Consider the following 13157-nt stretch of genomic DNA (forward strand, 5'->3'; position numbering starts at 1 on the left):
TGACTTAGTGACTGAATAACAGCAAAGCAGGGCTTCAAGCCTCCTTTTAATGGGCCAGAGTAATAACCAGTGTGGAAATCAGATAGCCTTCACACAAGGTTTTGCCTGAGACCCACAGAACCATGATAGAATCCCACAAAGCGCAAATGGGGTGGAGTGGGTTTCAATAATAAATGAGATTTAGTTGTCCATTCTGGCAAACAGAGGGCTTACAGGGCCTAGAGTTGTATTTACTCTGACTTAGGAAATTGTTTCTCAAATTCACGCACTGTGTTAGATTGCAAAGAACATTTGTGCTTGAGCCTAAACAACAGATTTTCAGATTTGACATTTAAGAAACTGGAAATGAATGCAATATATATATATATATAATTACTTCTTCCTCCTTCCCCCAATATTACTATTAAATAAATGTTGTTTTTTCAATTAAGGAAATGTGGCATGTCCCTAGGATATTAGCAAAATAACTAACATTTCTTAGCCTCCTTTGCAGAACATTTCACCCAAGAATGATATCTGATGAGTCTTTCCATCCTTGTTTTAAGACATGGCAAGAGATAAACATGCCAGAACTTTATACTTAGCAATTAAGAACAAAAATTAAGAACTTTATCCTTAGCAAATTTTAACAGCTTTATTGAGGTATAATGTATGTAGCATAAAGTTCACCTCCTTAAAAATGTATAGTTTGGGGAATTCCCTGGCAGTGCTGTGGTTAGGACTTCACATTTCCACTTCATGGGGTCCAGGTTCGATCCCATCCTGCAATATGCTGGGTGTGGCTAAAAAAATAACCCCCCAAACAAGCAAGCAAAAAAACAACAGTGTTTTACTAACCCATACTAATTGAACAAAAGCTATCTCAGTGAGAGTGACAAATTCAAACAAACAAAAATCTTTACCAAAAAAAGGACGGTTCAGTTGTTTTAAGTGTATTTTCAGAGTTGCACTTCCATTATAATACGTTAATTTTAGAACATTTTTATCATCCCAAGGAGAAAACTTGTATCCATTCCCTTGAACTTAGGCCTAAGTAGCCACTTACCTACTTTATGACTCTATAGATTTGCCATCTGGATATTTTATATAAATGAGAACATAAAGCAGGTGATTGACTTCTTGCACTTAGCAAATGTTTTGAGGTTTATCCATGATACATGCTGTTGTATGTAGCAGTGCTTCTTTTCTTTCTTTACAAAAACTTTCTTTTTTTGGCACCACACTGCATGTGGGCTCTTAGTTCCCCCACCGGGGATTGAACCCACACCCCCTGCATTGCAAGTGCAGTTTTAACCCCTGGACCACCAGGGAAGTTCTGCATTATTTTTCATTACTGAAAAATATCCCATTATATTGATATACCACATTTTCTTTATGCAATCATCTGTTAATGTCTTTATGGGTTGTTTCCACCTTTGGCTATTAGGAATGATGCTAGTATGAATATTCCTGTGTGAATCTATGTGTGGATATATTTTCATTTTTCTCAAGTGTATGCCTAGAAGCAGAATTACTGGAGCATGTGGAAATCTTATATTTACTAGTTTGTGGAACTGCCAAGTAGTTTCCAAATATTTCACATTCCCATTTAGTGTACAAGGGATTCAGTTTCTTTACTTTTTTATAGATAATTTCTGTTGTCAGTCTTGATTATAGTCATTCTGGTGTGTGTGAAGTGGTCACCGTGGTTTTACTTTGGGTCTCCTTCATGACTAAAGATGGTGAGTATCCTTTCATATGTTTACTAGAGATTTATATGTATGCTTTAGCAACATGTCTATTTAAATACTTTCCCCATTTTCTAATTGGGTTACTTTTTTATGACTGAGTTGTAAAGGTTCTTTATATATTCTGGATTCAAGTTGCTTAAAAGATGTATGCTTTGCAAGTATTTCTCAGAGTCTAGGAGTTGTATCTTTAGCAGTTCTTTATGAAGGAAGTAGCCTGCCTCAGAGAGAGCTCCTTAAACCTCATTCCTTTCTCCTTTTCCTACAGTCACTGTGATAAATGAATTTATCAACACATCATTACCTGACTGTGTTTCATTTATAAGCTCTTTCCATCTAAGTTTTCCCCAGCTGCCTGATTCAATTACCTTTTCCTTTTCTTAATTCTCCTTGCTGCTGTTGTCCAGTTGCTCAGTCGTGTCTGACTCTTTGTGACTCCATGGACTGTAGCCCACCAGGGTCCTCTGTCCATGGGATTCTCCAGGCAAGAATACTGGAGAGGGTTACCATGCTCTCCTCTAAGGGATCTTCCTAACCTAGGAATGAAACCCAGGTCTCCCGCATTGCAGGCGGATTCTTTACTGTCTGAGCCACATATTATAGGGGAATCTTGCCGAGCAAGGAAATTGAGCCTTCTTTTCTCTGAGGAGGTGAGGACTGAACTGAATACCCAGGATAAGCAACTGTTAATATGGCTAAGAAGGAAGAGCATGTGAAAGTGCCTGTGACCCAAGCAGACAAAGCCCTTTTGAAGCAGCAAATAAAGCCTTGTGGTAGGAGCTGAGCAGACAAATGAGAAAATGAACTGAGACAGTCAGGTGCAGGCGAACCTGTGATGGGCTGAGGCGGTTACATTAACAATGTTTCTCCACATTTTAAGACCAGTGAAAAGTAACTGAGAGGTTTTAGAAAAGACTGTAAGATGATCACCTTTGAATTCCAAAGGGTGAATTGAAAAATGAACCGTGATTATGAGAGTTCCATTTAGAAGCTACAGGAAGAGCTCAAGTATTGACCACTTAGATGTAAGTAAGATGATGGTAGGTTTGATGAGGGCGGTAGAAATGAAGATAAAAGAATGAATCTGAAAGACACTTAGAAAGAAAAATCAATGAGACGATGGTTTGATAAGGGATTATGGTGCTAATTCTTCTGCCGTGGTTTGACTGTAACTGTCTTGGTTTAACTCTTCCATTCTACCCCTTGGACCACTTAAAGCCTCTCTCTTCCCATTTCTTCACCCATTTCTTCATTTAGAAAATATGGATGGTAGTATTTAATTCATATGAGTGGTACAACACTTTTAGAGCAATATCTAAATCATAATGTCTGCTCAAAACTATGCTAAACAATTAAATGCGTTCATGTTTATGAAAAATTCCAATTATTAGGGATTTGTCTTTTTGAAAAAGTGAAGGAAAGTGAGTATTTTCCTAAAAATTAAACACACTGAAGACATGGTTCTGGCCAAGTTGGACTATCCCCGTTCCTCCCAGGTCCTTAACAACTAAAAAACCCTTGGCTATCACACAACAAAGGCCCGGGTAGACTCTGAAAGGTAGGTAGAAGAAGATGGACTACATAGCAACTCTGGGAGATGAACAAGAATGTGTTGGGTTCTCTGTTTTCATTTTGCCTCTGGTGTCTCTCAGATGGGAAGCTGAAGAAGTCTGGAGCCTGAATCCATAGATAGGCACAGAGGAGAGACTGCTCCTCGAGAAAGAACTAGAAAAGGGGGCCTAATAGAACAGAAAACCTTTCTGAAAACTCACCCTCCTTGAACCATATGATAGTAGGAAACCTGCTTGGCAGAAGCAGGTGATGCTTGAAGTCCCTCCCTTGGGATGTCAGTGGGCCCAGCATGGAGCTGGGCCAGCAGCACACAGGCTGTGCAAAGCCAGGGCAAGGCAAGGTGATGGGCAGTCTGTCTCCCCCCGACTTCAGTGCCGGGGGTCCATCAGAACCTCCACCTCCACCCAGCATGGACAAGGCTGTGTGACGTGGAACTACCATTACACTTAATGCTGAAAGACTGACTGGTTTCTCTCTAGCATTGGTTGGGCACAAACCAACAATGATGTGCTCTCATTCCTGTGTGACACAGCTCTGGAAATCTTAGCTGACAGAATACGGTGGCAACACAAGGAAATAAAAAGCATGCAGATCAGAAAGGAAGAAATAAAGCTAATCCTACTTACAGATGACATGCTTGCCTATGGGCTCAATTCTGAGGAATCTATAGGAAAACTGTACAACTAATAAGTGAGTTCAGCAGAGTCACAAGCTGTACAAGATTAACACACAGAATTGATTTTATTTCCTTATACTATCAAGTGATACATAGAAACTAAAATTAAAAGAATAATATCATATGCAATCACTCTGGAATAAAATTAAATTCCTAGTTATAGATCTAGTAAAACATGTACAGGGTCTGTGTGCTGAAAATTGCAACACACCGATAGAAGAAATAAAAGTGTAGGTAAATGGGGAAACATACTGTGTTTACAGGTTAGAAGGTTCAGTATAGTAAAAATGTCAATACTCCACAAACTGATACATTTAATAAAATTCCTGTGAAAATCCCAGGAAGATTTTCTCTAGAAATGGGCAAACAGTATCTAAAATTTAGGCAGAAAGGGAGAGGAACTAAGATGACTAAAACAAAATGGAAAGGGTAAAGTGAAGGGAATTACTGTTATATGATATGAAGGCTTTCTATACTCACAGTACTCTCAGCAGTGTGGAATTGGCAGTGCAGTACACACACACAAATCAGTGAAACAGAATAGGGAATCAGGAAAGAGAAGAACACAAATACAAACAACTGGTTTTGGCACAAGCTTTTGCAATTCAATGAAGGAAAAGTGGCCTCTTCAACAAATGACATGCATAGGCCAAAACCTAAACTTCTTACCATATGCAAAAATAAATTCAAAATGGGTCATGAACTTATAATCTAAGAGGTAGAAGTACAAAACTGTTAAGGAAAAAATGGGAGGAAATCTTTGAGATCTAGGGCTGGAGAAGGAGTTCTTACATGTGATATCTAATGCACTATTAATAAAATGAAAAATAGGTAAATTGAATTTCATCAAAAGTAAAACATTTTGCATTGTGAAAGGCTGCAACCAGGATGAAAATACAAGCTAGAGACTGAAAATATCTGCAAATCACATATCCAATGAAGGCTTTATATCTGGAATATATGAAGAATTCTCAAAACTCAACAGAAAAGAAAAAAAGACCCGTAGTACAATCAGCAAAAGACATTTCACCAAAGATATAGATGGCAAAGGAACATGTGGAAAGATGCTATCATCACTGGCTATTAGGAAAATGGCAAATTAAGATCTCAATGCGGTATCATAACACACACAATATGAATGACTACAATCATAAAAATGACAGTTCCAAGTGCTAGCAATGATGTAGAGAAATGATCACTCATGCATTGACAGTGGGAATGTAAAATAGTACAGCCATTCTGGAAGTTCATTTGGTAGTTTCTTACAAAACAGAACAGTCACTTACCAGATGCCTCTATAATCACACTCTTGGATATTTATCCCAGAGTAATGAAAATATAGCCACATAAAAACCTGTGCACAGATGCTTGCAGCACCTTTTTTCAGAGCTGTGAAGCGCAGGAAACAATCCAAGTCCCTTCAGCATGTGAATGGTTGAACAAACTGATACATCGTTCCAATGGAATACTACACAGCAGTAAAAAGGGATGAGCTGTTGACGCTACAACAGTCTGAATGCAACTCAAGGGCATTAAATCTATTTTTTAAAAACTCAGTCTCAAAGTTTACTTAACTGTGTAATGCCACTGTATAACATTGTCTAAATGACAACTATGGAGAACCAGATTAGCAGTTGATAGGGGCCAGGAATTGGGGGTGATGAGGGGTAGTGTGAATAGGTATAAACACAAAGACATAGCATGATTGTGGTGGTTGTGGTTACAGAAATTTATACCAAGTTAATATTGCTGAGAACTACACCCATATATACGTAAACACAACATGAGTGCAGTTGGAAAACATGGTCTGAACTGACTAGTTCTGTAGACTAGTTAGCAGTGATACACGGATGTCAGTTTCCTGGTTTAGATATGACGCCACTGCTATATAAGACGGCACTATGGAGAGAAACTGGGTGGAGGAGGTCAGGGACACTTTGTACTACTTTTCAGCTTCCGGTACATCTATAGTTCTTTTTTTTTTTTTAAGGTAAAAGAAATTATCTACATTGTGACCAACATTGTAGATGTTTGAATAGCTTCATAATACTCTGGGGGTTTGGAAAGAATACAGGAGAAAGAATTAGGATATTGGGGTTTGAGTCTTTGACATACAACTAACTATCTATATACTTATAGATGCTCCAAATTCCAATTTTATCTGTGAAATATGACTTATAAGACCTGCTTGGCATATCCCAGTGAGGTCACTAAAACTTTTTTTTTTTTTTTTTTGTGAAATGCAAACTAGATCACTTTGAACAAAGTGAAGCTGTAGCCAGTCAGATCTCAAGTGTAAGACTTTTGCAGTCACAGCTGTAGTGACTGTTTCAGTAGCTTGCTTGGATCCTGCTTACTTCACTAAGAAAAAGTATGTTAATTGAAAATGGCTATTGATTACAATGTTACAGAAGTGTATGGAAGTCCTTCTGAGTCATCCCATGAAAAAGAGAAGAAAGGAGAAAGGATCCATGTGATAATGACAATGCTTAATGAACACTCATTAAGTATTAGCCAACTAATTAATTAAATATTAATTAAATTAAATTAAATATTAGCCAACATAACATTAATTATCATCAGTATGGAGAGTTTGATGCCAAATCATTAGTTCTTTGTCTTGAGAGGTTTGATACTCCAAATTTACTATAATCAAGCTGGTTTGTATGTCAACAATCCTAAACATAAATCCTTCAGCTTCCCAATGTATAGTCTTGTTTCTTGGGAACTATAATTGAAGCTAAGCAAATGTTTCTTTGTTTAATATCTTCAAAAGTGAGAGTCACTCAGTCCTGTCCGACTCTTTGTGACCGCATGGACTATACAGTCCATCGAATTTTCCAGGCCAGAATTCTGGAGTGGGTAGCCATTCCCTTCTCCAGGGGATTTTCCCAGCCCAGGGATCAAGCCCAGGTCTCTTGCATTGCAGGCAGATTCTTTACCAGACAAGCCACAAGGGAAGCCCAAGAATACTGGAGTGGGTAGCCTATCCCTTCTCCAGTGGATCTTCCCAACCCAGGAATCAAACCGGGGTCTCCTGCATTGCAGGCGGATCCGTTATCAACCGAGCAATCAGGGAAGCCCAATATCTTCAAAGAGGTATTCTTATTTAAGTGTATTCGGAGTTCTGTCTGTTCACAGCTTTCCTGCCTGAACTTCCATCCCTTAAAGAAGGTTTTCTTAACCAGCTTAACTGCCATTCAACAATGAAGTCTGCTCACAAGTAACTAATAGTAGTGGGAAAAAGGAGTAACACTGCTACTAGTAGTAGTAACAACAATAATGAACCAGTTTACACTTATTGAGCACTTACTAGTTACTATGCTGTAATAAATGTCATATCTATATTAACTGAGTCCTCATCACAACCCTAGGAGATGGGTTGTATCCTATTCACGTTTTACATATGGAAGCTAAGACTGGCTGTTTGAGTCTCTCAAATGCCTATAGCTACTAAGTAGCATATCCAAGATCATCTAACCCAGGCTGTGTGCTTCTAGAACCTCTTGCCTCTATGTCCTGCCACCTCTCACAAATGCTTGTCTCACACTGTCTACAGTATCTCCAGCAGCTGGAAGGGGATTTGAGATTTTTAGCAGGAGACCATTTCTTCTGTGGCCATCTCTGTCAAACATAGTTTTGAAGGTGCTGAATACTTTGAAAACTTAGGTGTGACTAAAGATAATAAGGGGGAAATGTTTTGAAACTCTTGTCCTTTGGGGATAGATTGGATTTTCAGTGGGTATTTGGGGCCAGTACAGGAAAAGACAGTCTTTATTCTTGGCATCATGCAATCACTTCCCCAGTGTCTATAGGCACGAGTCCAAACTCCTCCACTTAGTAGTTTTGTGATGTTAGAGTATTTAATAATGCAATCTTTAAATGTAATAATGTCTTCATTCCTTCATTGTAAAATGAGTATATTTCATGTGGTTTTTGGGAGAATTAAATGACATATATGTGATAATATTTAGCTCAGTTGGAGAAGGAAATGGCAATCCACTCCAGTATTCTTGCCTGGGAAATCCCATGGACAGAGAAGCCTGATGGGCTGCAGTCCATGGGGTCACAGAAGTCGGACACAACTTAGTAACTAAACCGATACTGCCACCATTTAGCTCAATGCTGGGCACTTTGGATTCACTATTACTATGTGAGAGAGGGCTTCCCAGGTGGAGCTAGTGGTAAAGAATACACCTGCTAGTGCAGGAAACATAAGAAACCCGGGTTTGATCCCTGGCTTGGGAAGATCCCCTGGAGGAGGGCATGGCAACCCACTCCAGTATTTTTGCTTAGAGAATCCCATGGACAGAGGAGCCTGGTAGGCTACAGTCCATGTGATTGCAAAGAGTCTGACATGACTGAAGTGACTTAGCACAACACATATGAAGTAGAGGGAGGTAAAGTCTGGGTTATCGAAGATTTGCTACAGTTTGTCTCCTCAAAGTTAACTAGTTCATTGGGCATTCATGATAAAACTTGCAAGTCTCATCACCATATATTGTAATATCATTGCCTCCAAAGTGATGAAAGATATTAAATTTATTAAAAGCTCCAAGATGGGTTAAATTCATATGGTGTCAAGAGTACATGGAAGCCTGCATGGCAAGAGTGTTCATATGAAATGGTATTTGAAGCCAGACAAAAGCATAGATTTTTCACTTCATTGTGAGAGTACTTTGAGTCCAGGAACCTCATGACAAGCTAAAGAGGTAGTAATTAACATACATTTGCAAGAGAGTGATCAGTCCACCTCATCAGAGAAAGGGGTTTGCCTCAAGAATATTGGGAGATAACAGGGTCAGTTCAGTCGCTCAGCCGTGTCTGATTCTTTGCGACCCCATGGACTGCAGCACGCCAGGCCTCCCTGTTCATCACCAGCTCCTGGAGTTTACTCAGACTCATGCCCGTTGAGTCACTGATGGCATCCAACCATCTCATCCTCTGCCAGCCCCTTCTCCTTCTGCCTTCAATCTTTCCCAGTATCAGGGTCTTTTGTATGAGTCATCTCTTCACATCAGGTGGCCAAAGTACTGGAGTTTCAGCTTCAGCATCAGTCCTTCCAATGAATATTCAGGACTGATTTTCTTTAGGATGGACTGGTTGGATCTCCTTGCAGTCCAAGGGACTGTCAAGAGTCTTCTCCAACACCACAGTTCAAAAGCATCAATTCTTCGGCACTCAGCTTTCTTTATAGTCCAACTCTCACATCCATACATAACCACTGGAAAAAACATAGCTTTGACTGGACAGACCTTTGTTGGCAAAGTAACGTCTCTGCTTTTTAATATGCTGTCTAGGTTGGTCATAACTTTTCTTCCAAGTAGCAAGCGTCTTTTAATTTCATGGCTGTAGTCACCATCTACAGTGATTTTGGAGCCCCCCCTAAATAGTCTGCTACTCTTTCTACTGTTTCCCCATCTGTTTGCCATGAAGTGATTGGACCAGATGCCATGATCTTAGTTTTCTGAATGTTGAGCTTTAAGCCAACTTTTTCACTCTCCTCTTTCACTTTCATCAAGAGGCTTTTTAGTTCTTCTTCGCTTTCTACCATAATGGTAGTGCCATCTGCATATCTGAGGTTACTGATATTTCTCCCAGCAATCTTGATTCCAGCTTGTGCTTTATCCAGCCCAGCATTTCTCATGATGTACTCTGCATATAAGTTAAATAAGCAGGGTGACAATATACAGCCTTGCCATACTTCTTTTCCTATTTGGAACCAGTCTGTTGTTCCATGTCCGATTCTTACTGTTTCCTGACCTGCATACAGATTTCTGAAGAGGCATGTCAGGTGGTCTGGTATTCCCATCTCTTTCAGAATTTTCTACAGTTTGCTGTGATCCACACAGTCAAAAACTTTGGCATAGTCAATAAAGCAGAAATGGATGTTTTTCTGGAACTCTTTTGCTTTTTTGATGATCCAATAGATGTTGGCAATTTGATCTCTGGTTCCTCTGCCTCTTCTAAAACCAGCTTAAACATCTGGTAATTCACAGCTCATGTATTAGTGAAGCCTGGCTTGGAGAATTTTGAGCACTACTTTACTAGCGTGTGAGATGAGTGCAATTGTGCAGTAGTTTGAGCATTCTTTGGCATTGCCAAAGAATGGTTTGTGACATTGAGACAGTGAGACAGGAGACAGTGAGCAAGACCATCCCCAAGAAAAAGAAATGCAAAAAAGCATAATGGCTGTCTCAGGAGGTCTTAGGAATTGCTGTGAAATGAAGAGAAGCAAAAAGCAAAGGAGAAAAGGAAAGATATTTCCATTTGAATGCAGAGTTCCCAGGAATATCAAGGAGAGGTAAGAAAGCCTTCCTCAGTGATAACAGGATAGGTGTGTTAATTAACCCAATGGGATAATCCTTTCTAAATGTATATCAAATTATTACATTGTACATTTTCAGTATCTTTCAATTCTATTTGTTAAGTATGCCTTTATTAAGCTGATGATGTGAGTGGGATGGTTGGAAACTGGAAAGATAGCAATGGGCTAGACTTCTGGAATGTTGCAGAAAATCATATATTTCTCCACACTGTTGTTTTACCTGGAGTGCCCTTCTTGAGCATTTCTGGCTGAGAAAGCCATGACCGTTTTTCAAAGGCTAGTTCGAATACCATATCTTTCAAGAAAAATTTTTCTGCCTATTGGAAGGCATTTCTTCGCTCCAGTGAACTTCTTTTCGGTTTCTCTTTGTTTCTCTTAGCAAACATGAGCACACGTGCTCGTTTGCCTAGGTCGTTCTGAGTTATGCCTCTTATTCCAGTGTACTTATTAACAAAGTCCCCTTTCACTCTAAAATATGTTCTGTTTATATGATAAAATATAAGGTCACCTACTTATAACTCTTATCGCTTCTCCCTTGTGTTTTGGTTAGTGACATATTGCTGTCTGGTGACCTCTATTAAAACATTCATGTGAGCAGGGACCATATCTACTCATTTGTATTCCCAGTACAGACTCTAATGATTTTTTATTAAGTGGATTTAAATAAGTATATTGAAAACTCTTGGGGTCTAATCCTTTATTCTTAGACGTTTTTGTCTTCTTGACGTCTTCTGGTATTGCACCTGTACTTATGAGGTGCTTGCTAGGTCTGTAAATGTGGTCGGACATTCACAGGGCTCTACTATTTCTGGAACAACCTGAAGATGATTTGAGCACTGACTAGAGGTGTGTCTTCATAAATCTCCTCCCCTCACACTGCTTGCTAACCTGTGCACGTGTCTCTCTGACAGTTTGAGTTGGTCTTCTGGCCTTAAGACACATTTTCTTTGTTTTTTTTTTTTTTTTTTTTAATTTTTTTTATTAGTTGGAGGCTAATTACTTCACAACATTTCAGTGGGTTTTGTCATACATTGATATGAATCAGCCATGGATTTACACGTCTTCCCCATCCCAATCCCCGCTCCCACCTCCCTCTCCACCCGATTCCTCTCGAAACATCCCACCCTCGCCTTCTCCCACAGAGTTCAAAAGTCTGTTCTGTATTTCTGTGTCTCTTTTTCTGTTTTGTATATAAGGTTATCGTTACCATCTTTCTAAATTCCATATATATGTGTTAGTATGCTGTAATGTTCTTTGTCTTTCTGGCTTACTTCACTCTGTATAAGGGGCTCCAGCTTCATCCATCTCATTAGGACTGGTTCAAATGAATTCTTTTTAATGGCTGAGTAATATTCCATGGTGTATATGTACCACAGCTTCCTTATCCCACATTTTCTTTGAAAAAATGCAAGGTGTTAAGAGCAATGGGCAAGTATCTACTTGACCTTATTGCTTGTGGGTGACTGAAACAGCTCTACTTTGCAGAATTTAACTTTTCTCTAGGACTCTTTAACCTAGTTCCTCTTAGGAAATTTAAAATAAAAAAATAATGAAGATAGACGTTATTTCACTTGATTGCTCCATTGATCTAATAGTTTGCATAACAAATATATTGAGTGTTTAGTTACGTTCACTTAGTGTTGTTTTCTTTGAGGTTTCTAGTTGGGATTTCAACTTTTGTTTTATAGTCTTATGACTTCAATAACCCTACTTGATTTTTCCTCTTAAAATTTCTAAGTCATAGTAGCAGATGTTAAAGGGAGTAAAGGGCATAAACTTTCCCGTAGTATTTATTTACAGAGCAGTCATTTAGGTGAATATAAAAAGTTCCCAGTGATAAGGGGAGAGTGTAGTTATCTGTGAAGTCTTGATTTCTAAGTTGGAATCTTTCAGTCCATTTCATAGTGTTAGATATATTTTCCCCTGTGTCCTGTGAATTAAGGATGCTGTGGCTATTTGAATATATGTAACCATATTACTACACATCAGGCATCAGCACGGTGGTTAAGTTCTGAACCCTGTGAAAATGGTTAGTGCTGCTCTGCCAGGCTGAGGAGCTGGGCCTTCCTCTTTAGTTTTACCCTCCTTGTTCTTTTGGAGAAGGATATTGAGAGGATGTGACAGGTGGTTGGACCACGAGCTGAAGCCTGGCCATCAGAGCCTCCACATGCAATCCCTGTCCCTGTAATATATATTCTGCCCACTGTTTCCACAGTCAGAGCTGTTTCAAGGACACAACCCTGAAAGAGCAAGGCATTGTTGAGACCATCAGGATGGAATGCATGACCGAACCCCGTTAAGGCCTCTATATAAACTTTTCAGATTCTGGTGGGCAAGTGCAGAGATCTACTGGTCTTGCACCCGCCCAAGACCAGTCTCACATGTGAGTCCCCTTGCTTATTAAATCTGTGTCTAGCAAACTGGAGTGTCTGCCTCTTTCTTTGGTCTCTCCTTGCTCTCTTTGTTTGAAGGCCGGTTTCAGATTTTACCCAGGAAGCTTCCAAGGTTTCCAACCGACATGTTCTACAGAGGCCACGGACTCTCTCCTGTGGGTTTGTTTCTTTTCCTTTTTTTTCCCTCAACTTTGCAGAAAGGTTTCCTGGCCTTGGGACTGTTGACATATCAGACAGGTTGAATTCTTTGTTGTGGCGCGCTGTCCTCTGCCTTGTCGAAAGCTTAGCAGCATCCCTGCCCTCCATCCACTAGATGCCGAGAGCATCTCCTTTCTCAAAGCGCGACAACCGAACATCTCCTCGGACATTGTCAAATGTTTCTAGGAGGAAGAAAAGATGCAGGATTGAACACCCCTCTCCCCCACCCCTTGAGAACCTGGCTTTGGAGCCTCTGCAGAAAC

At 39.7% G+C, this 13157-nt stretch overlaps 1 protein-coding gene across 2 annotated transcripts in view; it reads left to right on the forward strand.

The window, feature by feature from the left end:
- The window catches only part of NELL1 (neural EGFL like 1), a 1025511-nt gene that overhangs the window by 628233 nt on the left and 384121 nt on the right, over positions 1–13157 (forward strand). The gene's annotated exons all lie outside the window — the stretch shown is intronic.

This window comes from Dama dama, chromosome 2 (genome assembly GCF_033118175.1).
Source record: "Dama dama isolate Ldn47 chromosome 2, ASM3311817v1, whole genome shotgun sequence".
Classification (NCBI taxonomy): Eukaryota; Metazoa; Chordata; class Mammalia; order Artiodactyla; family Cervidae; genus Dama; species Dama dama.